The following is a 19,451-nucleotide window of genomic DNA, read 5'->3' as shown; positions in this document are numbered from 1 at the left end:
CCACTCCGTGCTAACAACAGTCTGGTTCCAGCCAGTATCCACAGCAGCTGTTTTACCTTCAGCAACCCAGCTCTTCCTGGAACACCAGCTGGTACAATCCTGGGTTATCTCCATTGCTACAGCCGGGCCTGGTAAGGACTTTCCATCTAGAAGATCATAAGAACTATCTCACACTACCAGTGCCCTGTGGCTCCTGCCATGCTGTAGTACTCAGGAACTGTATTTATTCTTTGCTGACTTTTACGTTTTCTTTTATTGCTGCTGTGATGCGGAGTTGTCATAATAAACATCATTGACTTTTATCTAAGTTGTCGTGGTCACGCCTTCGGGCAGTTATTATTCATGTTACTTACATGTCCAGGGGTCTGATACAACCTCCCAGGTTCCGGTACATCTCAGCCCCTACAACTGAGGCTGCCTCCCGTCAGCTCAGGCCCTCAGTTGTGACAGAAGCCTTTTGATGTGAGCTGCATGCGCTACCGGTGTACCAGCTGCCGTCATGAAATTTCTGAGGCGCCATAGGGCTCCGAAATCATGGACTACTCCGAATGCGTATTTAGAATCTGTGTAGATATTGGCTGACTTGCCCTTAGCCAATTCACATGCTCTGGTCAGGGCAACCAGTTCAGCAACTTGTGCTGAGTGAGGTGGGCCTAGCGGTTCTGCTTCTATGGTACCTTGGTCATCTACGACTGCGTATCCAGTACACAAGTCCCCGAGTCCGTCTGTCTGTGACAACTACCGTCAGTGTAGAAAGTAAAATCTACATCTTCCAGTGGGTTGTCACTGATGTCAGGCCTTGCCGTGAAATTTTGGGTCAAATATTCCATACAATCATGTGTGTCATCCTCTGTATTAAATCCTCCTTCACCATTACTCTCATCCTCCACCCTTTGTGCCTGTCCAGGCACACCTGGGAGATACGTTGCAGAATTTAATGCGCTGCATCTCCTTATGGTGATGTTTACGGGGGCCATCAGTGCCAATTCCCATCTTGTAAACCGTGCTGATGAGACGTGTCTGGTTTGGGCAGAATTTAGTAAGGCTGACACTGCATGTGGTGTATGGATTGTGAGGTTGTGTCCTAGCACTACATCTTCGCTTTTTGTTACTAGCAATGCTATCGCAGCAACACTTCGCAAGCATGTGGGGAGGGATCGCGCTACCGTGTCTAGCTGAGCGCTGTAGTATGCTACCGGCCTGCTGGCATCACCATGCTTCTGGGTTAGGACACCTGCTGCGCACCTAGCACTCTCTGTTCCGTACAGCTCAAAGGGTTTCCCATAGTCTGGCATACCCAATGCCGGCGCCTGCGTTAGGCACTGTTTAAGTCTCTCAAATGCCATCTCGGATTCGTCTGTGTGCGAAATCCGATCAGGTTTGCTTGATGAGACCATCTCCTGCAAAGGTAAGGCGAGTATGGAAAACCTGGGATCCAGTTACGGCAATACCCACACATTCCTAAAAATGTTCTAATCTGTTGCTGGGTTTGTGGCAGGGTCATGTCACGAATTGCTTGAATTCTATCAGCGGTAAGGTGTCTCAGTCCTTGTGTTAGACAGTGTCCCAAATACTTCACACGGGTCTGGCATAATTGCAACTTGTCTTTGGAAACCTTGTGTCCTGTGTCTGAAAGATGAAACAGGAGCTGTTTCGTATCTCTCAGGGACGCTTCCAGTGAATCTGAACACAGTAGTAAATCGTCCACGTACTGGATCAATACTGATCCACTCTCTGGTTGGAAAGACTGTAAACAATCATGCAGAGCTTGTGAGAAAATACTTGGACTGTCTATGAAACCTTGTGGTAAGCGAGTCCATGTATATTGGACTCCTCTGTATGTGAATGCAAATAAGTATTGACTGTCAGTGTGCAGAGGTACCGAGAAGAAAGCGGAGCAGAGGTCAATTACAGTGAAAAATTTGGCAGTGGGAGGGATTTGCATAAGAATGACAGCTGGATTTGGCACTACTGGGAATTGACTCTCAACTATTTTGTTGATCCCTCTTAGATCCTGCACTAATCTGTAACCCCTCCCCCCACTCTTTTTAACAGGGAAGATGGGACTATTGGCAGTGCTGGACGTCCTTACCAGAATGCCCTGTTGTAGCAAGCGCTCTATTACAGGGTAAACTCCTAACTCCACCTCTGGCTTCAGAGGGTACTGTGGGATTTTTGGAGCTATCCTACCATCTTTTACTTGCACAACTACTGGGGCTACATTTGCCATCAATCCAGTGTCTTGTCCATCTTTGGTCCAAAGTGACTCCGGTATCTGGGAAATCATTTCTTCTACCTTGGACGGACACCTATTTACAACAACAGTGTGTGACATTAATCTTGTTGGGGAGTCTAACATATCTTGTGCTTCCTGAGCGTGGTTTTCGGGTATGTCCAAGAACACACCTTCAGGAGTACAGTATATGACGCATCCCATTTTGCACAGTAAATCTCTCCCTAAGAGATTAGTCGGAGCCAATGCAGCCAGCAGAAAAGAATGCTTGGTATGCAAAGGCCCTATCGTAACCTCTGTTGGTTTGCTTAAAGGGTATTGTCGTACTACTCCTGTTACTCCCATGGCTGGAATTGTTTTACCAGTGGTTCTCATGCCTACGGTCGAATTTATCACTGACTTGGCCGCCCCCGTATCTACAAGGAAATTTAGAGATTTACCAGCTACATCAATTGTAACCTCGGGTTCACTTCTAAGGCTCGCAATCAATTTCACTGGCTGCAGATTACAGGTGTGACCACACCCCTATGGTGCGTGGTGACCTCCCTGTATTGCAGTGGCAGCTATTACCTGTGAAGGGGGTAAATGGGTATTTTCAGAGACTTGCCAGTCTCTTTTTGGGGGATACCTTCTTGTTTCCCCTGCGTGTGGCTCATAACTCCGTCTCTGCGGTCCTTGATCCCAATTTCGTATGTCATGTCGTTGTCTAGGGTTTTTATGTGCATTATGTGAGTTATTTGTACAGTTACGTGCAAAATGTCCTTCCCTGTTACAATTGTAACATTTTACCACATGCGGCTTACCACCAGGGGTCTGTGATCGGGACTGAGGCGGCCTTGTTGTAAGGGCCTGGATACTTATTGCCATCAGTCTATCACTTTGTGACTCCCTGCGTCTTGTGATGTTCCTGTCGTGCCCAACAGCAGTCTCTCTTAAGGCGGCCACCGACATACCTCTCCAGTTAGGTTGAGTAGTTTGTACTCTACTCCTTAATACCTCCTTTAATCCGTCCATCAAGACGGACACCGCTACCTCTTTATGGTGTATATTTGCCTCAATGTCCACGATCCCAGTATATTTAGCCATTTCCTCCAATGCCCTGTGGAAATAGTCAGGGGCAGTTTCCCCTTCCATTTGTTTAATGGAGAATATTTTGTTCCATTTTACTACAGCTGGGAAGTATATTCCCAACTGCAGATTGATTCTGGTTACATTGTCTTGATTATATTCATCCGTAAGGGGTACCTCCTCATCTAATTTACAGTCGGCTATAAACTTTATGGGGTCAATACTAGAGGGCAGACATGCCCGTAGTAGTGTCCGCCAATCTTTGTTGTTAGGTTCAGTGGAGTTACCTAGGTCCTTAATGAACCTCTGGCATGCGGCTAAATCTTTTCTGGGATCAGGAAATTCAGACAAAATTGTTCTTAGTTCTGCTCGAGACCAGGGACAGTGCATAGCAATATTCCTAATGGGTGTGGCTCCATTTGTGTCAGTCTTACCATTGGGGACCGCTATTACTCTAACAGGGTTAATATTAATTACTTCACTCTGGTTTGATTCTTCAGTGTATGGTGCAATAGTTTCAGCATATTGTACAGTGCCGTACTTACCTGTAGACACAACCTCACCTGTCCCTGAGCTATGGGCTTTAGATGCCAATCTTACTGGTTGGGCGATGCCCACTGAAGTATCGCTTATGGTGGCCGCTAGAGAGAGAGCTGAAATCGTAGTGGGCTCATCTTCTTGGTCGTATTCCTGGGGTAAGTTTAACATAGGATACAACTTGCATGGGTTAGCGTTAGTATCAACATTTGCATTAACTTTTATCTTAACCTTATCACTACTACATTGATTAAGTGCACTCTTATCGTACACCCGCATGTCATTCTCTGTAGCCACTTTGTCCCCTACTATATATGGTGGTGGTGCCGTTGCTACTAGATTTCTACCAGGATTTGGAATTGCTTTCTGAGCTAATTCCTGTTGTATTTCACTTTCCTGTTGCCATATCTGTAAACAATCATAATGTCTAATCCTCTGCTTCGCAGATTTTATTAGACCTATCCTTTTTCTTAGATTCTGCAATACATCAGGGTTCAGACTGCCTACCCGGGGAAACTGTTCCCCATCATCCTCTGTCATACGTTCCCATTCTTTGCATAATACCTGTGTGTGTGATCCGTATTTTTCACACATTATATACCGTGCGGACCCTTTGGGCCAGCAACTACCAACGTGAACCCTTGTTGGACGTCCCTTCTTTGAACAACTGGCCCCCATCGTTTGCAGATATTGCTGTCTTAGCTAATTCTTACAAACAGACCAACTTGCCCGCGGTAAGGCGACGGTGAAAGTTCAACTAGTGCCTTCACTCACTTCCGTCCTGTAACCTCTATTTACTGGGGCGCGTGGGAGTATGCTACCCTCCCCAGTAAGTATTGGTTGTTAGAGATTTCCTGAGTGAACAGCGAAACTCCCTTAAAATAACAAACACATACACAAATCACGTTAGAATGTACAAATAGCGTTTATGATCCCACAGTAAATTTTTTAATGGGTATCAAGGTAACAAACTAATGCACACAATTACGTGCGGTACAGTCGCACTGCGTATAAGTAACTATTACTTATCCGCCTTACGACCAGCGGAATCGATTGTTTAGGCTGCGAAACCTTCAGCCGGAGCTTTAACTTGACTATATGGGTGCTACGCCAAACCCCCGGGGCTGCGCTTAAATACCTCGCAGTCCTTTTGTCTGCGGAAACTACTTGCTCCTTTACCTTATACAATGTTAACGCGGGTGAGCTAGTCCCACGCCACCAAGTGTCCACTCACCTGATGTGGTCTCCGACGGGATCCCGATTTGTGGGTTCACAAAAATAATACCTTAAGTTCCACACTCACTCCTACTCACTCATATACACACTGATCTTTTTCTGTACAGAAATTCCTTTCATACAGGTAGGGGTCTAATCCCTGGGTTTTGCAGTAGAAAAAGGTTTTCTTTTAACTAATACTTTTTTTAAAAACTGAACAACCGTGTGCTATTATCAGGTGGCTGTACTATACCGCCCACCCTAAACAAGGTTATTGTGTGATTTGAGTCTCAGTGGGCGTATCCGTACGCTCCGTTGCGTAAAACACGCCACGTGCGTATGCCTTTGCGTCACGTACGTGATCTCGCACGTTGTCCGAGACACGTATGCACAAAGTGCAGATATGCCCACAGCGACACAATCAACACGCTTCTATCAATGTAAAACGATATTCAACTATGATCGCTTACCGTACACCACACAGTATTTGCTATGCTGTGTGCGTGTCCTTTACAATTATTCCCTTAAAAATTATCCTATTTAATCTCAACTAAATAGCACCAGATTTCTTCAGCACGTGTCTAATAATCAATTCTAATGGCAACAAGAAAGTGAGCTGCAACCATGTAGATGTGTGCGTGCATGTGTGTGTGCGTATGCAAAAACAGAAATAATACAGTTTTAAAAGATAATAGCGTATTGTTCTTACCTCCGGTTCCGGATTCCTTCAGCACTCCTTACTAAGCGAAGCGGACGCTTATCTGGTCAGCACTACGAGGGATACCACCTTCCCGGCCTTTGCTGACCGATAATGTCTGCTAAAGTTACCTAGTGCAGATATGTGAAGAGCGGAGGAGCCCCCAATTGACAAAGCCTAATATATATCCTATATTAAACACTATAAAAGGTTAAAAGATACAGTACGCAATTGGCGTATGGGGTACCGTAAGGGTACGCACTTAGCGTAGCAAACGCTCGGCCGTGATCGAGACGCACATGCGGCACGCTCGCTCACAGCTTAATGCGTGGTGTCGAGCACGCTATAGGCGAGTGACAACCGTAATGCTACGCTATCAGCGTAGCGGACGCTCGAGACCACGAGGAGATCACGAGCGGCGCAGACGCTCACAAGATGACACACACAGAAAGGATATTCTTATACTGTAAACCTTGTACTGAAACACTGTAGCGATATAACGCTGCTTAACCTTGTTAACACTAAAGCTGTTTGAGCGATCGTGATCGCTCCTATTACCCACTGCAATGTAATGAATACAAGATACCGTGCTAAGGATCCAACACCTTTACTAACGAGCTTTTAGTTATATTGAAAAGAGAAACAGTTAACAAGTCATACACTACAGGCTAACATATAATTCTAACAGGATATCTAGACAGAAATATACGCAAATAGTAAACGATCGCAAATACAAATACATAGACTAAGAATGAATGGCTAACATTACACGGGTAACAAAGTGGCAACAGAGAAACATACCATACGTGGAACACTCGCAGGCGCAACCGGAATCCAGTCCTCCAATTATCAGCGATAACTGTTGAAGAGAGAGTACTGGCCGGTCTGGGGACAGTGACCCTTATATACACAACATACAGTGTACTTCAAAGGGCCCTACAACCTTATTGTTCATTGGACACAGGAATGTCTCTCTGCACTATATCAAAAGGTCATAGGTTAGTTTGAACAGGTGGGCTGTGACTATTTCAAACAGCTCAGGTGGGTGGGAATCTCCGGATTCCCGCCGCATGGATAATGAACTGCAAATATAGAATATGTCCAGAAACTACTAATGGTCATAACTACACGCAGGAGCGATTAATCTTTACCTAACCAACACCGGATTATTGCTATTAAAATATTCTTCGGTTAGGTACCAGACACAGCTGTTCAACCTCAATCAGACCCTTTGTACCACATAAAGAGGGATTCCCAAGTCCGTGAACAAGTCACATTAACCAAACTTACAGTTATTACTAAAGGGAACATTACCTATAAAACATGCTATTTGATTCTATCATTAAACGATTGAGTCGCCCGCTAGACGCACACAAAGTCTACCGTAAATGCACATACCACGCGCTCGAGCGCATGGCCGAGGCGCCATCACGCGGCTGCGTATATCCGCACGCACGGGAGAGAATGTGCACGTGCAGCAGGCACGCGCATGAGGTGCATATATGGCAACGTGCAGTGTGATATTTTTCTGACTTTGACAACAGTGACGTACATAAACCGACAGGGCGGAACGAAAAGCAGAGCAGCAATGTCAGAGGTGTCAAGAATTCTACTCTGGGCAGAAAGAAACGCTGTGGTGTTGTCAGCGGTCTTCATTCCGGGAATAGACAATTGGGAAGCAGACTTCCTCAGCAGACACGACCTGCACCCAGGGGAGTTGGGCCTTCACCCGGAAGTGTTCAGGTGCTTGACAAGTCGATGGGGATATCCACATATCGACATGAAGGCCTCTCATCTCAACAAGAATCTCAAGCAGTATTGTTCCAGGTTGAGAGACCCACAGGCAGTGGCGGTGGACGCCTTGACGACTCCATGGGTCTATCAGATGGTGTACATGTTTCCTCCACTTCCTCTGATCCCAAGAATTCTAAAGAGAATAAAAATGGAAAGGGTTCAAGCAATATTCATTGCTCCGGACTGGCCAAGAAGGGCCTGGCATGCCTACCTTCTGGAGATGCTCCTCGAAAATCCGTGGCCTCTACCTCTTCGCGAGGATCTTCTACATCAGGGCCCATTCGTCTTTCAGGACTTACCGCGGCTACGTTTGATGGCATAGAAGTTGAACGGCTGATTCTAGCCAGGAGAGGGATCCCTCACAAGGTTATCCCGACTATGATCCAAGCCAGGAAGGGGGTAACGTCTAAGCATTACCATCGTATTTGGAAAAAAAACGTCTCTGGGTGTGAGAGCATAAATTATTCTGTGGTGGAATTTCATCTGGGATGTTTCCTGCTTTTTCTGCAGGCAGGCGTGGATGTGGGCCTGCGTCTGGGCTCCTTAAAAGTCCAGATTTCGGCCTTGTCCATTTTCTTTCAGAAACAGTTGGCTTCTCTCCCAGAGGTTCAGACGTTCTTGAAAGGTGTTCTGCACATCCAACCTCCCTTTGTGCCTCCCACAGAACCTTGGGATCTCAATGTGGTGCTGCAGTTCCTCCAATCGGACTGGTTTGAACTGTTACAGAAGGTGGACATAAAATATCTTACATGGAAGACCGTCACACTGTTGGCCTTGGCTTCAGCAAGATGTGTATCGGAGCTGGGGGCTTTGTCTCACAAAAGTCCCTGTTTACTTTTCCATGAGGACAGAGCTGAACTCCGCATATCATATCAACCAACCTATTGTGGTTCCAGTTGTCACCGACACCTCTGCTACTTCAAAGTCTTTGGATGTTGTAAGGGCTTTGAAGATGTATGTAAAGCGAACAGCTCGTCACAGAAACTCTGACTCGCTGTGTGTTCTTTATGATCCTAATAAAGTTGGGTGTCCTGCTTCAAAGCAGTCCATTGCACGCTGGATCAGGCTTACTATTCAGCATGCTTATTCCATGGCAGATTTACTGTGTCCAAAATCTGTACATGCCCACTCTACTAGGGTTCCGGTATGAATGGTCGACCATGTTATGGTCGACAGTCATTAGGTCGGCCACTATTGGTCAACATTGACATGGTCGACATGGACACATGGTCGACGCATGAAAAGGTCGACATGGTTTTTAAAAAAACTTATTTTGGTGTTGTTTTCTGCGTAAAGTGACGGGGAACCCCAATTAGTGCACCGCGTCCCCTCGCATGGCTCGCTTCGCTCACCATGCTTCGGGCAAGGCGCCTCGCTCTGCTGCGCTCGGCACAGATTACCGTTCCCAATCGTAGTCCACGTGGATCGTAAAGTATGAAAATGTTCCCCAAAAGATTTTTTTTTTTTAAAAACTCATGTCGACCTTTTCATGTGTTGACCATTTTCATGTGTCAACCATGTGTCCATGTTGACCATGTCAATGTCGACCAATAGTAGTCGACCTAATGACTGTCGACCATCCAAATGGATACCCTCTACTAGGTCGGTGGGTTCTTCCTGGGCGGCTACCCGAGGTGGCTCGGCTTTACAGCTCTACCGAGCGGCTACTTGGTCAGGTTCGAACACGTTTAATAAGTTTTACAAGTTCGAAACTTTGGCCTCTGAGGACCTTCAGTTTGGTCAATCAGTTTTGCGGGAACCTCAGCACTCTCCCTCCTGGTTTGGGAGCTTTGGTACATCCCCATGATACTAAATGGACCCCAGTATCCTCTAGGACATAAGAGAAAATAGGATTTTAATTACCTACCGGTAAATCCTTTTCTCGTAGTCCGTGGGGGATACTGGGCGCCCACCCGGTGCTTCGTTCTTCCTGAACTGTTACTTGGTTAAGTAATGTTGGTTCAGCCGTTGCTGTTCCTGTTTCAAGTTTGGTTAGCTTGGCTTTCCTCTTGTTGTGTGTGCTGGTTCGAAATCTCACCACTATCCTTCTCTAAAAGTATGTCCATCTCCTCGGGCACAGTTTCCTAGACTGAGTCTGGTAGGAGGGGCATATAGGGAGGAGCCAGCCCACACTATCAAATTCTTAAAGTGCCCATGGCTCCTACTGGACTCATCTATACCCCATGGTACTAAATGGACCCCAGTATCCTCTATGGACTACTAGAAAAGGATTTACTGGTAGGTAATTAAAATCCTTTTTTTTCTCTATCTGCCTCAGCGTGTCGGGGAAAAAAATCCCGATAAGTAGCAGGTTAGCTAGTGCTGCAACTGTTAATTCACTAATCTGTAAACTTTTTACGGATTCTGTGTGTATTAATGCCTGTTAACGTTCTACTTTAATGGGTGTTAACAAGGCTATTGGGGGAAATTTGGAGTCCAATTGAACAGCCTTGGGCACTGGAGCTCGAGATTTCCTTAGTTTTTTAATGCAGGTAACCTTACCTTGTAAGTCTTTTTTTTTTTTTTTTTTAAACATATTTTTATTGGGTTTTCTTACAGGATAACAACAGTAATGATCATAACAGTAAAAGAGAGAGAAGATCAAAACTAATGAAAAGACATCAGAGTACATCACGTTAGTTATCATTAAGTCTGTCCAGACATCAGATGAGCAGGTTTAACATCGAATGTGAAGACACGACACTATTTATGAGCATGACATAAAATGCAATAGATGACATAGCACGATGTAGCAATGTTATACAGATGAAATATAACAATAATAAATTTCAACATATAGCAATCACGTCTGTCTTCTTTCGTGTACTCATAGAGATGGAATATCAAACATATTTCTCTCATAAAAACTTAGCATACAATCTATCCAGGGGAGGGAAGGGGGGGGAGGTTTTTTTAATAGAAGAGAGGCTCTGCATTGAGGCGGTATTTCATGGTGAGACTAGGATGCTATGATTAACACGAATATTTTAAGTCAAAGGAGAGGGAGGGGTGTGACTCACGCCTGGAGAGCAGAAGAAACAAAGTACACTATAGGTTGCCCCAGGAGAATACACTTATTAGGTAAGGTCTGCCAATCGTTTGTAATGCCACCAATCAGTGTTCTCATAGAGCTTGAAAATCTTGGAACGTTTGACCTCATCAAGCGTGTCAATATATATACCCATTTTCTATAAAAGTGAACTACCCCCTTTTCCAAATCAGGAATTGTTGACTCTCTATCGAAATAGAGAATCTTGAGAAGCAGGGCTTTCACCTCACATAGCGAGAGGGAAGTTGACGAAATCCAATGTCTCATAATAACTTTTTTCGCTACGAACACCAGAATCGTGAGGAAAGGGATCATGTTTGGTAACATACCCTGTTGCATCCAGGATTGAAAGTTAGCAAAGAGACAAGGGATTGGGTCTAATTGAAGCTGTAATTTTAAAGTAGTATTAATAAAATATACAATCTTGTTCCAAAATTTTCGGATTTTGTGACAATGCCATATATAATGTATAAATGTTGCAGATGTAATAGAACACTTCAAACAGCATTTGAGTGCTGAGGGCATGTAATGCCGGCGCTGCATTTGCGTGATATAAGCTCTATGTATCACTTTGGTATGAACCTCTTGCTATAAAGAGGAACGCAGCAGTTTCATAGAACGGTCATAGTGTTGAAAAATAGTAGCAGTTGAAACTATCATAGGGAGGTCCACAGACCATTGGGATACTTCTGAGGTACAGATCTTATCTTTGTAAAGTGTCAGTAAAGGGAGGTAGAGGTACTACAATCTATAAGTATGTTGTCTTAGAAAGTGTAGCAATTAATCTATTTCATCAGAGGTGGAGTTGGGCAGCGCGAAGCGTTGTAAAGATGAGACAAAGTGTTGGATTTGCATGTAGGGGTAAATAAGTTGCGAGGTGAGTCCAAACTTTTCCCGGAGAGAGGGAAAGGTATATAATTTGCCTCCTGGGTCAAAGACATCCGAGGTAGCCTGAATGCCCGTCAAGAAAAGTCTGTGGAAAACGGAAGAGTTCCTTCCCGGTTCAAAAAGGGGGTTTCCCCATAAAGAGATATGTTTGGTGTACTGATGGTTGCGTTACATTTTTTTATTAATAGACAACCAGGAGATAGAGCGGGTTGAGGAGTAATCTGGGGGGTTGTTTTGCTCTTGGGGTATGGAGGAGGGCGTTAGGCGACATCGGATGAAATAGCGCAGAGTCTAATTCATAGTGAATATGCTTTTTTCTAGGAGCCAATCAGAGGCATATCGGAAGAAAATCGAGTGGGTATACAGCAGTAAGTCAGGGAGGCCCAGGCCACCATGTCTGCGGGACATTTGTAGCTTTTTCCGTGCAATACGGGATTTCCCACCCTTCCAAAGGAATTTTTGAAAAATGGCATTTAAAGAAGAAATGTCTGTATGGGATATACGTACGGGGAGCATCTGCATTAGATAGAGCAATTTAGGGAAAATAATATGTTTTCTAACCGCCACCCTACCTAGTAAGGATAAAGGAAGAGACTTCCATCCGTCCAGAGTATTAGAAATACGCGATATTAAAGGAGTAAAGTTTAGGCCATAGAGATCCGAAAGTTTAGCTGGTACTTGGATGCCTAAGTATTTGAAGTGTGTATGGACGACAGTCATAGTACGTAAAGATGGGTCAGAGTGTATAAAATCCAGGGATCCTGACAAAGGCATAATTTCTGATTTGTCGATGTTTATTTTGTAGCCTGAAAAAAAAAAGAATTGGGCAATGATATCCATTACTACTGGTAGGGAGTGTTCAGGGTGTGATAAAAACAGAAGCATGTTGTCTGCGAATAAGCAGACTCTTAGGTCTATGGAACCTATGCGAATGCCTTGATAAAGAGGGGATTCACGTAATGTGATTGCTAGCGGCTCCAGAGCAATATCGAAAAGCAGAGGGGATAGGGGGCAGCCCTGTCTGGTACCTCTCAGTATGGGAATAGGGTTGTGATAGGTAGCCATTACATGACAGTTGGGAAGTAGAGGATAGGTATAAAGTTTAAATGATCATAATAAAGCTTTCTGGGAAACCAAATTTGGACATGGTGGAAAAAAGATGACTCCAGAGCACCATGTCGAAGGCCTTCTCAGCGTCTAGGGAGAGTATGGCGCTAGGCATTGGGGAGGACGTTTGGGAGATCAAGAAAATAGCCGAGAAGACCCTTCGAATATTAGTGACGGAGTGTCGACCAGCCACAAATCCAGATTGGTCTTTGTGTATTATAGAAGGGAGGAATATTTTTAATCTATCAGCTAGGATTTTTGTTAGGACCTTGTAATCCAGGTTGAGAAGTGATATTGGTCTATAAGAGGAGGGGTTGCTAAAGTCTCTTCCTGGTTTCGGGATTAGTTTAATTATAGCGGAGTTAAAATATTTAGGGAGAGCATGTGTGGTGATAATTTGATTATATAGAGTTGTTAGAATAGGAATTATAGAAGGAGCCAGAAGTTTATAATATTCGGTCGTCAGGCCATCTGGGCCTGGTGCCTTTCCTGATTTTAAATTAGAGATCGTATTTCTGACTTCTAATTCAGTTATTGGAGCGGTGAGTAAGTCAGTAGCGGAGTGGGGAAGCGTTGGAACAGGTAAGTGCTCCCAAAAGGAGTCATCAGTCTCGGTATCATGTGTGGGGGCAGAATAGAGTGAGGTGTAGAAGTCTGTCATGACATTAACAATATGTGCGCTACGGGACTCTAAGGAGCCATCAGGAAGCTTTAAAGGATGAATCATCATAGGTGGGGATTGGCTGCGTAAAAGATTTTTTCAATAGTTTAAAGAAAAGGTGATCCTTGCGGAAAGAGTATGTAGATTCTAATTTAGTAAGTAAGGTATCAAAATGGGTTTTTGCGAGGAAGTAGGTTGATTTATTAATGGGGGAGGGGTCAGATATGAAGTGTTGATAGGAGGCGGTAAGGTGAGATTGTTGAGAGAGATAATCAGTTGCTATTTTCTTTTTAAAGGAGTGTGTGTAAGCTATAATTGTCCCTCTTAGAACCGCTTTAGAGGCCTGCCAGAATAATGAAGGATCATTGGATTGTGAGTCAATGTTGAGTAATGCATAATCTGCCCAAGCAGCTTGAACTTTTACTACGAAATTTGATAGATGTGGCAAAGGAAGTGGGATAGCACCATTGAATGTAGGGGCCTAAATCTATATTGGTACGTAGGGTCAGCCAGACCATGGCATGATCAGACATGCAAATACGGGAGATCTCTACCTCTTCCATTTTAGAAAACAGAGAGGGTGAGACTAGGATGTTGTCAATTCTGGATAGGGAACCGTGGGCTGCCGACAGGCATGTGTATACCTTGTCCGTCGTGTGATGTGCTCTCCATCCATCAAGTAGTTGGAGTCTGTCTAGTAGTATGGGTATGCCATATTTCTGAGCTGGGTGAGGTTTGTTAGAAGTACCCTGTTTATCTAAGTGCGGAGAAACATACATATTAAAGTCACCACAGACTAGCATGGGTAAATGGGTGTATTGCTGGAGGGTGGTAAGAATAGTGGTATACATTGGGTGCATATAAGTTACAGAAAACATAGACTGTCACGCCAATCTTAATCTCTATTAAAACATAACACCCCTCAGGATCTGCCGTGGATGACAGAAGTTCAACGGGGACGGTTCTTTTAGCTAAGATAACAACGCCTCGCTTTTCTGAAGTATATGAAGCAGAATGCAATACTCCCCAGCCAAGGATTTGTAGTCGGAGCACTTCATCGGTCAGAAGATGTGTCTCCTGGAGGAAGGCTATATCAATGCGCTGTTTAGTCAGGTAGAGCAAAACTTTCCTTCTTTTTGAAGGTGAGTTTACACCACCTACATTTAGTGAACCAATTTTAAGTAGCGACATCATCAATCCATTGACATGTACTTCGTGAAGGCATCACTGCTCATCTTAGAAAGAAAAAATAAAAGTAAAAATACAGCCTCGCTAACATGAGCTTGAATGTAAATAGGTAAGTAGGGGGGAACAAGTCGGGAGCAGACCTGTTCCTGAAAATAACAAAATGTAAACATACAAAACATTAAAACACAGAACAATAAGACTTCCGGTGGGCAGACCCCCTGCTGGCCGCTTTTTAGGAGAGCTCTCCGTCCCCTGATACCCTGAAGTCGATTTAGGGGCCACATACCGGGACCTGCGCCCCGAAAATACACCAGGGGCCAGCGGAGATACTGGTGGGCAAGAGGAGACCATCTCCCCGGCTCCCCACCGCCCTCTTCACCGGAGTCTGAGCGCCAGCTGTGGCGCATGCTGCCTGCGGCCGCCATCTTGGCTGTGGCCGGACACTTCTAACCTCCCCTCCTCGTCCCGACTCGCTGTCAGAGGTGGCTGCGGCTGGGGGCCCCGCTCGGCCGGCATCACACGGAGCCCTGTGCTGCTGCTGCTGGCGGCGGGGAGCACGGCCGGAAGACACCGCACACACGCATCGGAGGAAAGGACGCGGCCTGGAGAGACCTGCACAGGGGTAGGGGCACAGCGCTGGGCTCCCTCCCCCCCCCCGCTACCATCACAGACAGAGCAGCGCCCCGAACCTTTCCCCACACGACCCGCTGAACCCTGCACGGCTACCGCTGGTGGAGGAGGACACAACCGGAAGAAGACACGGAGAAGCGTCTGAGGGGAGAGGGTGGCCGGAGGAGACCTGTAAAGGGGTGAATGCACCACGCTGGGCTTCACACTCACTCCACACTCACCTCACTGCCACCACTGACAGGAAGACAGGCCTGCACATATCATACTGCACCCCCTCAGATCAGCAGACACCTGGACCCATCCTAATCTATTAACAGGAGCTGGTCAGTGCCATCCTAGTCCCTGCAAAAGACGGCCTCTAGTACATAAACCAGCAGCCGCTACACACAGCCCGCACATCCTCAGGCATCACTATCTCCCACTCAGTGACTGCACATCTGCCTATACTCTCTGCAGGGCAGGATACCTTAATATATCTAGCTTCTCGCTGAAACACTCTAATACTGCGCAGATATGGCTAAATTTGTGGCCAAACCTCAGAGAGGAGGACGAGGCTCCGCACCAGCAAAAACTAAAGACACCAGAGCATCTGCTTCAGCTTCTGCTAATTCACCACCTTCATCACCTAACGCTAGTGTCCTAGATGGCGTAACAGACCCTGCGAGATACACCATGGACGCCGTGGCCAGGGCACAGGAAATCTCTGATATATTGTCACCGCTATTAGACAAGAAACTCGCGGGGTTGAAGGAAGCTATCGATTCCACCATGGCACAGCTAAAGGAACATAGCACACGAATAGATGAAGTAGAACAACGGGTCTCGAATCTGGAAGATGACTTAACCACTGCCCGTTCTGTAATTGAATCCCAAGCGTCTTCCATCACCGCAATACAGGAGAAGCTAGAAGATTTAGAAAATCGCAATCGTCGAAATAATCTCCGTATGATTGGCTTACCGGAATCCGTCAAACCTAAAGAATTGATGGCGCTGGTCTCCTCCTGGTTGCCGCTCGAATTGGGCAGCTTGAAAAATAGTGAAACTTTGGCAATAGAACGGGCGCACAGAATTGGTCCTGATTTCCAAACAGACCGCCGCAGACCTAGACCGGTCATATTCAAATTTCTCAATTACACAGACAAAGTCAAAGTGATGGACGCGTATCGCAAAGCTCAGGAACTTTTCTATCATGGAGACAAGTTACTCCTGTTCCAGGACTTCTCTTATGGCGTGGCCATGAAAAGGAGAGAATTTTCTCCCACTTGCAAGATCCTGTTTGATGAGGGCATACGATTTGCTCTACTCTACCCTGCGAAATTACGTGCTCAACATAACGGCAAAACGTACCTGTTCGACTCACCCTCGGAAGCAAAAACATTTGCAGAATCTGTACGAAGTCACTCTTCATCTGCCTCCAATGACAGAGACTGATCACAAACGTCCTCATAAGCTTAACATCTGTATCATCTCCCTTATGGAGGTCGTGATTGGTAATGTATGGCTGATCATTATTGCTCATTATATGTTGTTCCGAATAATTTCACCTGTTTCAGAATTTGGAAATCGCAGGGCTTCTCCGCACTTTCCTCTCTCCCCTACTTCTATGTTCTTTTCTTTCTTATTTCCCCCCCCCCCTCTTCCACCCCCCTCTCATTATTCTGATCGGAGTTATACTAATGTTTTATAGTGAGTCCTCAGGACCACTGTTATGGGTTCACAAAACTGTGAAAAATGGATATACTGTAACACAAAGTTTGCAAACGCTATTGTTATTAATGTTAAGACACAGGTCAATTATCCCTGCCTTGGGCTGGGTTTCCCTACTCGCTGGGATATGGGGAGCCCCGCGATTTAGGATGTCAGTGTTTCATGTGTCCGAAAAGGACGGGTATAGGTTAGATCTGACACTAAAATGGCGGCCTCTACAGAGATTAAGACGAGTCTAAAATTCCTTACTTGGATCGTGGAGGGTCTTAATACTCCGATTAAAAGAAGAAAGATATTGCAACACCTCAAACGCCTGCGACCGGATGTGGCGATGTTGCAAGAAACCCACTGGAAGTTGGGAGATCCCAATGTACTTAGAGATACTTGGATTCAGGGCTTTAACACTGCATCGTTTACCTCCAAGAAGCGAGGGGTAATGATTATATTCCGTAAATCTCTTAGATACAACATATTAGACACCCTGGAGGATGAGGACGGTCGATTCTTATTTTTAAAAGTACAATTAGAAGGGGAGTTATACACATTAGTGACCATATATACACCAAACTCGGACCATAATGCCTTCTTTACAGACATTTATGTTCGACTTCAGGAATGGGCCGAGGGTCATCTAATCATCGGAGGCGATTTTAACTCAACTTTACAGCCAGCTCTGGACAGGTCTGGTACATTTAGTGGGCACAGTTACTCCATTCCAGCATCACTGCAATTTCTATTGTCTTCATTTCATCTAATAGACCCATGGCGACACCAGCACCCTATTAGTCGAGAATACACGTTCTACTCTCACCCACATGCCACGTCAACTAGAATAGATTACTGGCTGTTCCCAGCAAGACTGCTTCCCAGGTTGGATGACTCCAGAGTGGAAAATATTGCCATTTCTGACCACGCACCTACATGGTTCACACTTGAGCTGAAATCTCCTAAACAGACATCCTACAACTGGAGGTTTCCCTCTCACTTATACAACTCCCCCGAATTTAAGTCATATTTAGAGACTAACTTCCTTAACTATACTAGAGACAATGCACAACACACAGAGGACATTGGCCTCTTTTGGTCTGCCTCCAAGCCGGTAGTGCGAGGATATATCATAGCATATGTCGCTGCTAAGCGTAAACGCCTCAACCAAAGGTTTCCTGACCTCGGCTTGACATTAACAAATTCCTATGCCACGCTGTTAGCTTCCCCTACAGAAGATACTCGCAGGATCTATATAGAGACTAAACATCTGTATGATACCCTCTGCACAGAGAGAGCCCAATACGCTTTAGATTTTCAAAAACATAAATACTTTAGGTGGGGAAATAAAGCCGGCAAACTTCTGGCGAATGTAGTTCGTGGTCAGCGCCCCACTTCGCACATTCTCACTCTTCAAGCACATACCCAAATATCTTCTGACCCAGCAGTAATAGCTGAATCCTTCTTATCTTACTACAAAGAATTATACACAGCTCCGCCAGATGATGCTATTAGCGGCATGAACTTCCTAAGATCAGCAGGGTCCCCCACACTGACAACAGAGGATCAAAACTCCCTTATGGCCCCTATCATCGAATTAGAACTAACGACGGTAATCAAACAATTGGCTAATGGAAAATCTCCAGGCCCTGACGGTCTGAACGCAGAGTATTACAAATTACTGCAACCCCACATTACACCTTATCTCCTGACCCTACTTAACTCCATTATGTCCGGCAATGCTGCCCCGCCCACCTTTAATCAAGCGCGTATGATAGTATTGCCGAAACCAGGGAAAGACCCTACCTTGGTTCAATCATACCGTCCCATTTCTCTTTTAAACCAAGATTTTAAAATCTTGATAACAATAATGGCACATAGGCTGCAAATGGTGTTACCCACATTATTACATCCATCACAGACCGGCTTTGTAAAGGGGAGGACATCAGTGCACAATATAAGACAGCTAGTTGCCGCTCTGACCATATCGGCACAGACGCCGAGTGGGTCTTCCTTGATAGTGAGCTGTGACGCTGACAAAGCGTTTGACCGCGTGTCATGGTCTCACTTGCTAAGGGTACTTTACTGGCAGAGATTTGGAGCCGATTTCGTCAAATTCTTTCGCACTATCTATGACACACCTTCTGCGTTCCTTACAGTGAATGGCCTGAACACAGACACGTTTACACTTCATAGAGGCACGAGACAGGGATGCCCCCTATCCCCACTCCTTTTTGACCTAGCACTAGATCCACTCATCAGACACTGTTATTTGAACTCTGACTGGCATGGGATCGAAATTGATAATCATAACCTTAAGGTCACAGCTTATGCAGATGACTTGTTATTATACTTTTCGAACCCTCAGTTCGCATTCCCTAGTCTGATATCATTGCTGGCGACATTTGAGTCGATCTCAGGGTTTAAAATTAATAAATCTAAGACGGAAGCCCTGGCTTTGCACTCAAAAGCCACACATGGATGGAACTCTCAGTTCCCCTTCCGATGGGCGAGTCGATCAATTACATATCTCGGTCTCCAGATACCCGTAAACCCGTCTGACTTATACAGATTCAACTTTCCACGAATTATAACACGTATGTTAACGGACTTTCAGGCATGGAAACATCTGCCCCTGTCCTATCTGGGACGATGCCAATTAATCAAAATGATCTCCTTCCCAAGACTGCTG

Source organism: Pseudophryne corroboree, chromosome 5, assembly GCF_028390025.1.
Source record: "Pseudophryne corroboree isolate aPseCor3 chromosome 5, aPseCor3.hap2, whole genome shotgun sequence".
NCBI lineage: Eukaryota > Metazoa > Chordata > Amphibia > Anura > Myobatrachidae > Pseudophryne > Pseudophryne corroboree.
The sequence above is the reverse complement of the archived record's forward strand: the minus strand, read 5'-3'. Positions refer to the sequence as shown.